General features: G+C 39.2%; 1 long non-coding RNA gene across 1 annotated transcript in view; it reads left to right on the forward strand.

The window, feature by feature from the left end:
• The first annotated feature begins 1,060 nt into the window (after positions 1 to 1,060).
• LOC103348704 (uncharacterized) overlaps positions 1,061 to 16,139 on the forward strand; it is a 202,970-nt gene continuing 187,891 nt past the window's right edge. Inside the window, exon 1 of the long non-coding RNA XR_011387354.1 lies at positions 1,061 to 1,244. This is a non-coding gene — a long non-coding RNA (uncharacterized lncRNA). The remainder of the gene's footprint in view (positions 1,245 to 16,139) is intronic.

Raw genomic sequence — 16,139 nt, forward strand, 5'->3', positions numbered from 1 at the left:
TATATATATATATATATATATAGTTTCAAACCAATAGGTGCTTAGTCTTAATTGAAAGTATTATAAGTAGGATTCAGTTTAATTATTTTTAATACTATTTACTGCAAATTTCAAGGGAGATACTTTGACAATTTTATATATAGGACTTTTTAAAAAGACATTGATTTGTGATTGCTTATTTGAAAGGCAGAGTGACACAGGGAGTGACGAGAGAGAGACAGAGAAAGAGAGAGAGTCTCCTATTAGCTGATTCATTCCCCAAGTGCCATAGCCAGGGCTGGGCCAGGCTGAAGCCAAGAGTCAGGAACTCCATCTGGATCTCCCATGTGCATGACAGGAAACTCAAGTACTTGAACTATCCTGCACTGCCTTCCCAGGCACATTAGCAGGAAGCTGGGTCAGAAGCTGTGTTATTGCAACTTAAACCCACACTCCAATATGGGATTCAGGTATCAAAAGTGACAATTTAACTTGCTGCACCACAGTATCTGCTGGAATAGATATGTTTTAAGTATGTTTTCTTGGGAAAGTGATATTTAATTTAAATGTTATAACACTTAATCACAATATTTTATATTCAACAGGTAATACATATTCAATGAACTTGAAAAGTTGCTATAAAAAAAGAGAATCCAGATGAAAAATTATTGCCTTTTAAACTGACTTGATGTCTATTTGTTTCTCATTCTTAGTTAATATTTGCTGATGTGTTAATTCCTTCCCCAAACCTTTGCTGAACACCTGGCACATCAGGCCTGTTTGTTGGCTGCTGCTTCCCTGTAGAGTTCTTCGCCAGCCTCTTCCACCAGGTGTGCGTTCCCCCTCCTCTCAGGTCATTCAAGGGCGTACGCAAGAGACTGAGCCTGACAAAGAGTGAGACTTCTTATGCTCCTCTTTCAGACAGAAATCACCAGCTCAGAGACAAACAGGAACCTGTCAGAAAATCCAGATACATGAAATGGACTGGGTGAAGAGACAATAGGCAGAGGGAGGTTCTAGAAGCTATGGACAGTTGCATCACAGATCTCTATTATTGCAGAAAAATGGGGCCAAACTTGCAAGAACATTCAAGGAAGATGGAAAACTGTTTTCTTTTACATTTTCAGTGTCATAATCTAGATGTGCTTGTTGGGGTCTTAAGCCTGAGGCTGGCCCCTAACCAGCAGGGGACAGTACAAGCACTCCCTGACAAGGCGAATGGGAGAGGTCAGGTCGACGGGGCAAGCACACCACAGCAAGCACCGGTGAGTTCTGTCGAAGCAGGAACTACTGTATTGAGGAAGTGCACAGGCTTATAAGGCTTACAAAAGACATGCTCAGTAGGGGAGCCAATCAGCGAAAAGGGCATGCAGGCGTGGGTGGACCATGCACAGGGGCGTCTTAAGCAAAGTATAGGGATCACGCACTGTCCACGTGTCCGAAACCAAAGCAGACCTATCCCTGCCGGTGGTCTGATCTTACGTAGCTTAACCGCAGCAGCCACAGACACACCCCTCGAACATCCACCAGGCACCATATTGTAATGGAGGTTTTAGGCAGTGCCCAACAATGCTTATGTCCAGATTAACCTGCCTGTGTGTGTGTGTGCATAAGGGGGAATTACAAATCAGCAAAAACCAAGAATTTGCATGTGAGCCTCTATATAGTGTTGGCTGAATAGAACCTGTTTGTTGACTGAATTTGGCCTGCAGACAGCACCATGCCCTTTACAATATGTTCTCTGAGTTGCATGTCCTTGTCTGGCATTCCATCTCTTCCCCAGGGGGTTGAAGCTGTGAATGCTTCTGCCATGCAAAACAGGGGCTGCAACTGCTACTCAGAGTCCTGATCTCACTCCATGACCATTTCCCTGAATATAAGAGCATCAAAATCTGCATAAGAGAGTTTACAAATTTCTGCTTTAAAACTCTAAAGTGTTTCAATTTATAGTATCTTCACGGGCATGTATTAAAGTTGGTTTGCATCACTCAATATTGCAAGCTTTAGTTTCAGTTGTTTGCACTGTTTTGACTTTGTGCTTGAAACCTAGAACACTCAAACCAAATTTTTATGAAAAATAAGTGGTTTTGGAATGCATTTACTTTTCCAGGCCTGTGGTCCAGTTCCTGGTTCTTACCTGTTCCAGAAAAACACAGCTTCATGGTTTCTTTGGAATAAAACTCAGGAACATCAGTTTTCAGTTCTAGGAAGGTTGCAGTTGGCCCTTTATGCTCTAATGAACTCTCTGACCCCACTTATATTACTTAAGGACTGAAGTCACAGGCAAATGATGGATTTCCTTATTGTGCCTTTTATAAGTAAAAGCACTTCAAAAATTTAATGGAAAACTGAAGTGAACAGGTGAGATTGTTTGAGTGCAAAATGTGTTGAAGTCATGTAAGGTTTTTCATAATACATATCTTCATGTTTTTTTGTATAAATGAAACTGTTGAGATAGAATAAGAATTTGAACATCAAGTTCCTCCTTTTCCATTCCAATTTGGATGTCATGTTGGAAGCCAGGAAATAACCGTTTAAGAATTGGAGTGATAGGAGCCGGCGCTGTGGCACACTGAGTTAAAGCCCTCACACGCAGCACTGGCATCCCATATGGGTACTGGTTCAAGTCCTGGCTGCTGTAGTGTCTCTCACCACGTAGCCAAAACCACCCAAATTTGTGGGGTCTCCCACCGAGACTACTCACATCTCAGCCACACTTTGAGTTCTCCCACACATTTGTTTTTCACAGTCCTGGTTCATAAGCTCCACACATTCACTAGGTCTTAGTTTCCTGTTATTTCTTCCCACCAGAGTCAGGTTTTTCTTCTTGGCTGAGGGCGGACGCAGCCCTGAGCTGGTGCAGCTGTTACGTATGTCCAAAATGGCACATGCTCTATTGCCTCACTTGCCTTTGTAAGGTGAGTGGAGAGAAAGAATAGTGTCCATACTGTTCCCTTTTATTTTTTTTTTCTCTCCTCTAGTTAGGCTGTGTACTTTCCCCCATGGGGCCTGAAGCCTCGTTCCCTCTAGGCTCTTCCTATCACTTTTCTACCAGTGTATCGGGTTACTGCCATTTCGGCAACTGGGGTCCTGAGCCATGGGCTCCTGAGCTGTGGGCTCCCATGCCCACCACGTAGTTCTACCATGTCCCCCTAATTCTGGAAGAGTTTCCTCTGCAGTTTTTTTTTTCCTAACTCTTCCCTGAGACTACAGTATCTCCACTTTTATTAAACTATTTTTTCCTGGACTATCAGTGAGCTCCCTCCCTATTCTGCCATCTTGAACCCAATCCCCTCAATAAATAATCTTTAAAAATATTCAGCCTGTCATCAGTTCACACAAACCATGGTCCACTATTGTATGTTTATTTCAAATCTAGAATTCATAAAGTGCTGTGGGGGTATACCGACTGGGATAACTGGCCCTAAGAATTTTGAAAACCTAAATAACAGAGAACAGAAACCTTATTATTTCACAACTGCAAGTGGTTTTTTTCCTCTTAGGGCAAAATATAATGCTCCTTTGTTCTCAAGGAATTGTTTAAGTGGACTTTTTTTTATTAAAAATAAAGCTGGCATTCACCTATTTTTCTTGTGAATAGAATGTTGTTAACCCAAATCTGATTTTTTTTTACACTGAGAATTTAAACGTTCTCTTGGTAATAAAATTTGTTCTGTATTGCTGGAGAAGATTATCGTTTTGAGATGTTCTTCACGTTTATGTTATGGGAAGAGATGAAAATTTTTTTTTGATCCTGAATTAATTTAGGATGTCTGGCATCACAAAGTGTTGCTTTGTTCTTAGGGGAGTTGTGAGCATTCTTATTCAAGAGGTTAAGACAAGAGATGAGTAATCAAGGCAGTTAGATGCTCACAGTAAAACATGGACTCATTACTAGGTGCACTTGGCATGAGGAACTGTGGAATTCAAGAACCAGCCTGGGTGGGCAGTGTTTAATGTCCAGTGTTATATACGTGTGACTGATGTAGAAAGTATTGATGTTGGATAAATTACCCAGAAGGAAAGGCTGTGCTCCTGTAAATGGGCAGGATATTTTCTCTGAAGTTGGTAAATGTTCCCTCATCAGTTATCTAAGAAAGATATACAACCTGACACAAGATTTAAGGGCCTGAGCAACAATACTCCAATAGAAAAAGTGTTGTGATTTGGCTTCTGTGTACATTCACTGAGTTGAATCAGGGTTTCTTGGAAAAGTATGCTTCCTGGACTGTGATAAACAAAGCACGGGATGGGACTGGGCATTTTGTTTTGCTAGATAATGAGACTTGCTCAAAGAATGATGGAGGCATGTTCAAGGACAGAGAAACCAGATTCAGGGGAATTTTGAGTGGCCAAATATCACCAATTAGGGCATCAAAATGAATAATGATTGTACAGTAAGTACAGTTAGCACCCATTGAATAAAACCAGAAGTCATGAATTTCTACTGATAAGTAAGTACACACATTAAACATTTGATTATGAATGGGAAATTCACATCTCAAAATTCCTCCTCATAAAACACTGACAAAGGGGCAGAGTAACTTCTCAGTGGCTAAGCCAGGCAGACATCACCTTAATCATGAGACTGAAGTTAATATCACCAGGGATGGGAAAGATTGAAATCATGTTCCATCTGGCAGTGGGACTGAGAAGACACATCATCATTTCTGTGATACTCCTGCCCTAGATGCATTGCCTGATTCCAATAGCGAGGAAATAGCAGACAAACTCAAACTGAAATAACTAGTCTGTAATCTTCAACAGTGTCCTGTCATTGAAAGCCAGTGAAAGACAAAGTGTTTCAGATTAAAGGAGACTAAAGAGAAATGACAACTAAATGCATGGGATCCTGGACTGGATGTCTTTTGATTTAGATGACATTACTGGAACATTTGTTAAGACTTGAATGGAGTTTGAAGATTGGATGGGTGTGCTTTATCAATGTTAGTCTCCTGATTTTGAAGGTTGCTTTCTTATATATGAAAATGCCCTTAGTTTAGGATGTGATAGGAATTGATGCTGGCAACTTATTAAGTGCTAGAGGTAGGGTGTGACTTTTTGTAAATCTGAGATTGTTCTGGATGAAAGTAAATTAAAAAATAAATCAAGCAATAAAATATTTCATTTTATCCTCAATGGCCTGTGTGGATTAGATATTTGTGTTAGCAAACAGTCATTTATACACATTGCCTCTAGTTCTTTATCTCTCATTAATGAAATACTTTTTCTCTTTTTTCTTTTGTCCACTCCATTTTAACTGCTCACCAATGATTCCACTAAAATCCTGATAGACCAACCTTGTGCTGCCTAGTGTCTCTGTGATGTTAGAAGCTTAATTTACTTGTGCTTCAGTTTCTTAAAATCTCCTAGATTACATTAATCTACTAGATACATTGTCATCTTGGTAACATAATACAGTTATGGTAAGAATATTGTTGTATATCGGAAGGAAGTTAAATCTGTGTATCAAAGAGATACCTGCCCTCTTACATTCAGTGTAGCACTATTCACAATAGCCATGATATGGAATCCACCTAAGTATCCATCAGTGAATAAATAGATAAAAAATATATATATCTACACAATGGAACATTACTCAGTCACAAAAGATGACATTCTGTCATTCATAACAGCATGTTTGGAACTGGAAGTCATTATGTTGAGTAAAATAACCAGACACAGAATGACAAATACTGCATGGTCTCTCTCACATATGGAAATTAAAAAAAATTAAGTCATTCTGAAGTTGGAGTTGTGATTATTATTAGAGTCTAGGAAGGGTGGGAGGATGAGGTTTGGAAGGAGATTGGATAACAGGTACCCAAGCATAGTGAGCTAGAAGTAATACGTTCTAGTGCTCCACAGCAAAGTGGGGTATTAGTTTACAATAATATATTATACACGGCATGAAGAACTGGAAGAGAAGAGCTGGTAGGTTCAAAACACACATATTAGGACATGGAGGTGCAATTATCTGACTTGATCATTTAATGCTATACACATGTGCTGAAATATTACTGTACCCCATAAAAATCTGTGAGTGAATATACTATTACACAAAAATCTAGCTATTCATTTTGAACACTAATTCCATCCCAACATTCTTGCCTGTTATCCAGACCCATGCATTCAAGTGCCTGCTATTGACCATCCCCACTTGGGTATCTCACAGATATCCAGAACATCAGATTCCAAAGACTGGGGCCTACGGTCCAAGACTTGATCTAGTCTCTATGTTTCCTATCCTAACAGATGCCTGAGTTAGAAACCTGCGTGCCAATCTTCACCGGTTTCTCTCTTGCTCTTTTTTTCAGTTGATAGCCAAATAATGTTGATTTCCATGATGTTTCTCTATTCATTCCCCATGTCCCTTAGTTCATAACCTCATGTCTGCCTGTTAGTGACTACAATCTGCTGGTTTTCTTGCTTTCTCCTTAATTTTCTCCAAACACTCTTGTATCTTACCTCAAAGATGATCTTTCTAAAAATGGAACTATGATGAACTCTTTTTCCTACCTCTGAGGAATTCACCTTGTGTTTAAAGCAAAATATAACTCCTTAGAATGGTTTATCAGTACAAAGGCCATTCTCTCTAGCTGCACCTTTTGATCCTTCTCCTTCCGTTTCTCATTGCTTGAAGATACAACTCTGACATTACTGGATATTACTTTGCAACAAGAAAGTTCTCTAGACCTTTGCATAAATCCTATTTTCCCCACTTGGGATGCTGTTCCTGATCTTTCTTTAAATAATTTCTGTTCCTTTTAAATGTTCAGTTCATGCACAGTCACCTCTGGAGAGTTCTACCTCAACCTGCGTATTTTAGATGCTGTTCAGTTTGGGGCTTTCTTCCAAGGTACTCATGTCATGGTCTCATAACTGCCCATTTGTTTTCTGGTCCTCCGATTACACAGAAAATAACCCTAAGCCAGGGATTGTGGGTGTGTATGAATGTGTGATTCTGTTTTTCTCTTACATTGTATTCCTAGCACCGGGTATAATATATGAAACATAAAATTTTTTTAAGATTTATTTATATATTTGAAAGTCAGAGTTACACAGAGAAGGAGAGGCAGAGAGAGAGAGAGAGAAGAGAGAGAGAGGTCTTCCATCTGCTGGTTCACTCCCTAGTTGGTCACAACGGCTGGAGTTGTGCCGATCTGAAGCCAGGAGCCAGGAGCTTCTTCCAGTTCTCTCACATGGGTACGGGGGCCCAAGCATTTGTGCCATCTTCTACTGCTTTCCCAGGCCATAGTAGAGAGCTGGATCCGAAGTGGAGCAGCTGGGTCTCTAAATGGAGCCCATATGGGATGCAGGCAGTAGCTTTACCTGCTATGCCACAGCGTCGGCCCCCATAAAGATTTTTTTAAAGGACTCTTGAATCAACAAATCAAACCAGCTGTGTTAGTGACTTTCCCGCTAATTCTACTTTATTTTAGACTACCATCTATTTATGGTATATTGACAATTAATTATGAAATTATAGCATAATAATAAGATAGTCAAAATTACTTTCTATCTCAGTGTCTGGCTTTCAGTAAGTGCTCAATAAATGTTTTTAAGTGAATTTGAAGTTTTCAATAAGATAACCGGATCAGCTATTAGATCACTCTAGAATTATTTATCTAAAAATGTCTACTGTTAGGCTGATTTCTCTGCTTATAACATCTGAACTGTTTACAGCTTTCAAGGTCTCACTATTTTTAAATATGTTCTGACTCATGAAAGATTAAAATGATTAATTTATTGGTATTTTTCAGGGAATCCATTTTTACTACATATTTTGGTATTATTGAAACAATTTCCCTCATCCAGTTAAGACTGCTGGGTACCTTTTTATATATTTTCTATAGATTTATAATCATTCAAACCTCATATGATACCAAAAACAATTTAGACATTTTATACCACAAGAATTAAGAGTTTGTAAAGCAACAAACTTAAGAACAATTGATAAATTCTTAAAAAGAGTCCCTTAAATCTTTGCAAAAGCTCTGCAGAATTTCTCCAGGGACATGTAGATATATTTTTTATAAAGTTCTAAATTTTCAGAGCTTCCTAGGGTATGATTTAAGCTTCAATAATTTTAATTCACATGTTTAATCAGATAGGACCAAAGATATTTGTTGTTTATATTTGTAGATTTTCATGACCCTGGGATTGGTCCTATGAGTATCTGATTCATCGTGTAAGATAAAATGTTAAATTCAGATTTTCCAAAAACTTGAACAGTAAGCTCAATTTTGGCATTTTGTGCCACTAATACAAAAGTATTTAACCAATGAAAGGACCTCAACAATGAGCGTTCTTTCAGCTCTTAAGAGAAGGGCTGATTTCATGCATTGCCTTTATGATGTTACTGTTACAGAGTCAGATATCCTGTATCCCCAAAAGAATGACACTCACTAAGAAACCAAGGAGATATAATACAGCAGTTCTGCATTGTGTCCCACCTTGGGACTCCCACTCACTATAACATGAAGCAACCATCTTTTCATTTCTATATTAAAGAGTACTGTTTAGCTTGGGTCCTGTGTGTCTTAAACACAAAAATCACTACAGAAATGATAAAAAAACAAGGTGGATGTCATGGTATCTGGTAATCTTGTCAGCATGTCAAGATTTCTGGAAGTTAGAAAGCTAACAACATTCAACAAGGAAAGGGAGTGTCATGGAGAATTTTGAAGCCCACTGGCTCTGAGAGGACTCCTGGAGTCAGAGTTTACCACGTTGGTCATGAAGCCTGCAAATGAGCCTGCATATGAGATAGAGATGGATGAGCCACCAGGCACCATCAGGAGAAAAGACTTCACAGTTCAATCCCAGAATTCAAGAAGAGGAACTTCTGAGTAGCAAAGAACATGTTACTCATTTCTAGATACTTCCTAACTTACTGCATTAGGCCAGCCTAAAGCACTTGTAATACCTTCCTAATAATGTTCACATTTAGATAGGAAATATTAGAGAGACTGAGAAATTTGTGACTTTATCAAGTACTGAAAAAACAGAAAGGAAGTGAAATGGGACTCATCAATAATGTAGCTCACAGGGGCTGATTACATAAGAAGTAGTCAACAAGTGGTAGGCCTCATTATTGCTATAAACTTTCCTATGTATTTATTAAAATTTCTTAGTAATTCTCACACCCTCTTGAACAGAACAGAGAGTACTTATTATCTGCTTAATAAATAGATTGTTGAATAATCATCTTGGCTAGATTTCTTGAAAAGCATTTGCAATTTATTATAGATAAAAGTAGGTTGCATGAATAAGTAAATGAGTGGTGAAAGTAGCTACAGCAAAAACATTGTATTTTACCTTTATCCAGGATAGAACAGACATAAAAATACAAAAAGGTTAAAAATAAAAATTCATTTGTTCATTTAAAACTATTGACTGATAATCTGTCTATATGCTCAGTACTATTGTTAATGTCTGTAGAGAGGATTCTCATCCTTTATGAGTCTGTGGTCTAGTGAGAAAGATCAGACATTGCTGACATACATTGATGAATATGAGATTTAATGACACAGTTATTTCTTTTTTTTAATTAATTTTTTCTCCCCAAGAAACCTTTTATTTAAGGAAATCAGACTTCATGCATTTAATAAGTACAACATTAGGAATATAGTGAGTCTTCCCAAAATACCCGCCCTCCCGCCTGCTCTCCCACCCCTCCTCATCCTCCCTCTCCCATTCCCAGTCTCATTCTCCACTAAGATCCATTTTCGATTAACTTTATACATAGAAGACCAACTGTATACTAAGTAAAGAGTGCAACAATTTGCACAGTAAAAAAATCCAAAAACCAAACCAAACCAAGCCAAAACAAAACAAAAAACTGTTCCTCAACAATAGAGACAAGGGCTGTTCAAAGTCATTGCATCTTGAAGTTGATTTCACTTTTTTTTTTCCAGAAACTTAATTAACTTTAACAAAGCACCCAAGAATGATACATCATTTGGTAACACTTAGACATAATACAACTCTTTGAGGACAGAGGTCCTGAATGGGAAGTTAGTGCGTAGTGACTCTATTTATTTATTTATTTATTTTTTGACAGGCAGAGTGGACAGTGAGAGAGAGAGAGAGAGAGACAGAGAGAAAGGTCTTCCTTTTTGCCATTGGTTCACCCTCCAATGGCTGCCACAGCTGGCGCGCTGCGGCCGGCACACCGCGCTGATCCGATGGCAGGAGCCAGGTGCTTCTCCTGGTCTCCCATGGGGTACAGGGCCCAAGCAGTTGGGCCATCCTCCACTGCTTTCCCGGGCCACAGCAGAGAGCTGGCCTGGAAGAGGGGCAACCAGGACTTAATCCGGCGCCATGACCGGGACTAGAACACGCAGCGGAGGATTGGCCTATTGAGCCGTGGCGCCAGCCACATAGTGACTCTTGTTAATTTAACAATTAACACTCTTGAGGAGTTGGAGCCAAGATGGCGGAATAGTGAGGGCGTGCACCGATAGTCCGGGAAAATTTAGTTTAATAAAAGAGGAGTTACGGTAGCCTCAGAAAAAGGATCAGGAAAAAATTGCAGAGGAAACTCTTCCGGAGCTATTCACTGTGGCTCAAAGGACCTACTGGGAGAGCAGGGTCGCCCACTATGTGGAAGCTGAACCGCGGGAGCCGCAGAGTCTGCGCGCCAGTGCGGGAAGGGGAGCCTATGTGACAAAGACACCAGTGGGGAGAGGAGAGACGCCCAGGGCTCTGAGTCCACACATCGGCGCTGGAAGCGGAGGTGAGCTCAGTAAGCAGAGACATTGGCGGGGAAACGGCAGACAGAATTTTAGAGGGATGCGGGTTTTGAAGCGGGAAAGTCCAACAGACTACAGGAGAGAAGGAAAAATAAATAAATAAATAAATAAATAGGTGGGGGCATACTGGTACAGACAAGTTCCACTCTCTGCCAACCTTGCAAAGGCGAGCAAGAGACAAAGAGCTGGGATATACATAATAATAAAAGGGGAGAGTTAAGGCTACAATTCAGTAGCCTAGGCAACCCTGTGGGAGTCCGCAGGAGAAACCCAGCCTGCACAGACTCTTTGGGCAGAAGCCAGCGGAAGCTAAATACCATCCATTCAGCTCAGCCTTGCAGTATTACTTACCTCCTGAACAAAAAATAAAATAAAATAAATAAATGAATAAATAAATAAAGAGAGATTTACCACACATAACCTGAGGTTGTCACCTTTGCACACCTGTAACCCTGAAGAACCAAGCAGAGCTCTCAGGCCACACCCATCTCAAGCCTCCAAGGCTCCTCCAACAGCAGGCAGTCCACTTAACATGGACATAGTATAATAATAATAAAAAAAAAACCTCACAGTGAGGGAAACAGAATTAACCATGCCAAGTAATAAACACAGAAATCGAGGGAACAAGATCAACGATGACATTATGATGCCTCCAAATAAACAAAACACCCCAAACCAAGATTATGAAGATGATGAGATAGAAGAAATGCAAGACACGGATTTCAAAAAATTTATGATAAGAACATTTAGAAGTTTTCAAAAGCAAATCCTTGAACTACAGAAATCCTTATTGGACAGGAATGAAAATCTCTCTCGTGAAAATGAAATTTTAAGGAAGAGTCAAAATGAAATGCAGAAACTAGTAGAGCAGGAAAGTGTGATAGTGAAGAGAAATCAAAATGAAATGAAGAGCTCAATAGATCAAATGACAAACACATTAGAGAGCCTTAAAAACAGAATGGGTGAAGCAGAAGAGAGAATATCAGACTTAGAAGACAGAGAACAGGACAGGATACAGTCAAACCAAAGAAAAGAAGAGGAAATTAGAAATCTAAAAAATATTGTTGGGAATCTACAGGATACTATTTAAAAAACCAACATTCGGGTTCTAGGAGTTCCTGAAGGCATGGAGAGAGAGAAAGGATTAGAAGGCCTTTTTAGTGAGATACTAGCAGAGAACTTTCCGGGTCTGGAGAAGGACAGAGACATCCTAGTACAGGAAGCTCATAGAACCCCCAGTAAACATGACCAAAAGAGATCCTCACCACGACACATTGTAATTAAACTCACCACAGTGAAACATAAAGATCCTAAAATGTGCAAGAGAGAAACGTCAGATTACTCTCAGAGGATCTCCAATCAGATTCACAGCTGACTTCTCATCAGAAACACTACAGGCTATGAGGGAATGGTGAGACATAGCCCAAGTGCTAAGAGAGAAAAATTGCCAGCCCAGAATATTATATCCTGCAAAGCTCTCATTTGTGAATGAAGGTGAAATAAAGACCTTTCATAGCAAACAGAAATTGAAAGACTTTGTGGCCACTCGTCCGGCCCTGCAAAAGATACTTAAAGATGTGCTATACTCAGAAACACAGAAACACGGCCATCAATATGAAAGAAGGGAAAGGAAGAACACCTACCAGTAAAAGAGCATGGGAAGCTCAAAGCATATACTAGAAAATATCTCCGGGAAAATGGCAGGGCAAAGTCACTATGTATCAATACTCACATTAAACGTGAATGGCCTGAACTGTCTAGTTAAAGACACAGACTGGCTGACTGGCTTAAGGAACAACACCCAACTTTTTGTTGCCTACAAGAAACACATCTCGCTAACAAAGAGGCATGCAGACTGAAAGTGAAAGGTTGGAAAAGATATTCCATGCCAACAAAAACCAAAAAAAAGCAGGTGTTGCCATATTAATATCAGATAAAATAAACTTTAATACAGAAACTGTTAAGAGAGACAAAGAGGGGCACTATATAATGATTAAGGGTTCAATTCAACAGGAAGATGTAACTATTATAAATGTATATGCACCTAATTACAGGGCACCGGTCTATTTAAAAGATATGTTAAGGGACTTAAAGTGAGACTTAGATTCAAATACAATGGTAGTGGGGGACTTCAATACTCCACTCTCAGAAATAGACAGATCATCCGGACAGAAGATCAACAAGGAAACAGCAGATTTAATCGACACTATTGCCCAAATGGATCTAACAGATATCTACAGAAGTTTCAATCCTACATCTAAAGACTTTACATTCTTCTCAGCAGTGCATGGAACCTTCTCTAGGATTGATCACATACTAAGTCATAAAGCAAGTCTCAGCAAATTTAAAAGAATTAGAATCATACCATGCAGCTTCTCAGACCACAGTGGAATGAAGCTGGAAATTAGCAACTCAGGAAACCCCAGAAAGTATGCAAACACATGGAGACTGAACAACATGCTCCTGAATGAACACTGGGTCATTCAAGAAATCAAAAGAGAAATCAGAAACTTTCTGGAAGTAAATGAGGATAACAACACAACATATCAAAACTTATGGGATACGGCAAAAGCAGTATTGAGAGGCAAGTTTACAGCAATAGGGGCCTATATCAAGAAATTGGAAAGGCACCAAATAAATGAGCTTTCAGCGCATCTCAAGGACCTAGAAAATTTGCAGCAAACCAGACCCAAAGCTAGTAGAAGAAGAGGAATAATTAAAATCAGAGAAGAAATGATCAGGATTGAATCCAAAAAAACATTACAAAAAATCAGCCAAGCGAAGAGCTGGTTTTTTAAAAAATAAACAAAATTGACACCCCATTGGCCCAACTAACTAAAAAAAGAAGAGAAAAGACCCAAATCAATAAAATCAGAGATGAAAAAGGAAACAAAACAGCAGACACCACAGAAATAAAAAGAATCATCAGAAATTACTACAAGGACTTGTATGCCAGCAAACAGGGAAACCTATCAGAAATGGATAGATTCCTGGACACATGCAATCTACCTAAATTGAACCATGAAGACATAGAAAACCTAAATAGACCCATAACTGAAACAGAAATTGAAACAGTAATAAAGGCCCTCCCAACAAAGAAAAGCCCAGGACCAGATGGATTCACTGCTGAATTCTACCAGACATTTAAAGAAGAACTGATTCCATTTCTTCTCAAACTATCCAGAACAATCGAAAAAGATGGAATCCTCCCAAATTCTTTCTATGAAGCCAGCATCACCTTAATCCCTAAGCGAGAGAAAGATGCAGCACTGAAAGAAAATTATAGACCAATATCCCTGATGAACATAGACACAAAAATCCTCAATAAATTTCTCGCCAATAGAATACAACAACACATCAGGAAAATCATCCACCCAGACCAAGTGGGATTTATTCCTGGTATGCAGGGATGGTTCAACATTCGCAAATCAATCAATGTGATTCACCACATTAACAAACTGCAGAAGAAAAACCATATGATTATCTCAATTGATGCAGAGAAAGCATTATATAAGATTCAACACCCTTTCATGATGAAAACTCTAAGCAAATTGGGTATAGAAGGAACATTCCTCAATATAATCAAAGCAATTTATGAAAAGCCCACAGCCAGCATCCTATTGAATGGGGAAAAGTTGGAAGCATTTCCACTGAGATCTGGAACCAGACAGGGATGCCCACTCTCACCACTTCTATTTAACATAGTTCTGGAAGTTTTAGCCAGAGCCATCAGACAAGAAAAAGAAATTAAAGGAATACAAATTGAGAAGGAAGAAGTCAAACTATCCCTCTTTGCAAACGATATGATTCTTTACTTAGGGGATCCAAAGAACTCTACTAAGAGACTATTGGAACTCATAGAGGAGTTTGGCAAAGTGGCAGGATATAAAATCAATGCACAAAAATCAACAGCCTTTGTATACACAAGCAATGCCATGGCTGAGAAAGAACTGCTAAGATCAATCCCATTCACAATAGCTACAAAAACAATCAAATACCTTGGAATAAACTTAACCAAGGACGTTAAAGATCTCTACAATGAGAATTACAAAACCTTAAAGAAAGAAATAGAAGAGGATACCAAAAAATGGAAAGATCTTCCATGCTCATGGATTGGAAGAATCAACATCATCAAAATGTCCATTCTCCCAAAAGCAATTTATAGATTCAATGCAATCCCAATCAAGATACCAAAGACATTCTTCTCAGATCTAGAAAAAATGATGCTGAAATTCATATGGAGGCACAAGAGACCTCGAATAGCTAAAGCAATCTTGTACAACAAAAACAAAGCCGGAGGCATCACAATACCAGATTTCAGGACATACTACAGGGCAGTTGTAATCAAAACAGCATGGTACTGGTACAGAAACAGATGGATAGACCAATGGAACAGAATTGAAACACCAGAAATCAACCCAAACATCTACAGCCAACTTATATTTGATCAAGGATCTAAAACCAATTCCTGGAGCAAGGACAGTCTATTCAATAAATGGTGCTGGGAAAACTGGATTTCCACATGCAGAAGCATGAAGCAAGACCCCTACCTTACACCTTACACAAAAATCCACTCAACATGGATTAAAGACCTAAATCTACGACCTGACACCATCAAGTTATTAGAGAACATTGGAGAAACCCTTCAAGATATTGGCACAGGCAAAAAATTTCTGGAAAAGACCCGGAAGGCACAGGCAGTCAAAGCCAAAATCAACTATTGGGATTGCATCAAATTGAGAAGTTTCTGTACTGCAAAAGAAACAGTCAGGAGAGTGAAGAGACAACCGACAGAATGGGAAAAAATATTTGCAAACTATGCAACAGATAAAGGGTTAATAACCAGAATCTACAAAGAGATCAAGAAACTCCACAAAAACAAAACAATGCACTTAAGAGATGGGCCAAGGACCTCAATAGACATTTTTCAAAAGAGGAAATCCAAATGGCCAACAGGCACATTAAAAAAATGTTCAAGGTCACTAGCAATCAGGGAAATGCAAATCAAAACCACAATGAGGTATCACCTCACCCCGGTTAGAATGGCTCACATACAGAAAACTACCAACAACAGATGCTGGCGAGGATGTGGGGAAAAAGGGACACTAACCCACTGTTGGTGGGAATGCAAACTGGTCAAGCCACTATGGAAGTCAGTCTGGAGATTCCTCAGAAACCTGAAGATAACCCTACCGCTCGACCCAGCCATCCCACTCCTTGGAATTTACCCAAAGAAATTTAAGTTGGCAAACACAAAAAGCGGTCTGCACCCTAATGTTTATTGCAGCACAATTCACAATAGCCAAGACCTGGAACCAACCTAAATGCCCATCAACGGTAGACTGGATAAAGAAATTATGGGATATGTACTCTTTAGAATACTATACCGCAGAAAGAAACAAT

The sequence above is a fragment of the Oryctolagus cuniculus genome, chromosome 3 (genome assembly GCF_964237555.1).
Source record: "Oryctolagus cuniculus chromosome 3, mOryCun1.1, whole genome shotgun sequence".
Taxonomy (NCBI): Eukaryota; Metazoa; Chordata; class Mammalia; order Lagomorpha; family Leporidae; genus Oryctolagus; species Oryctolagus cuniculus.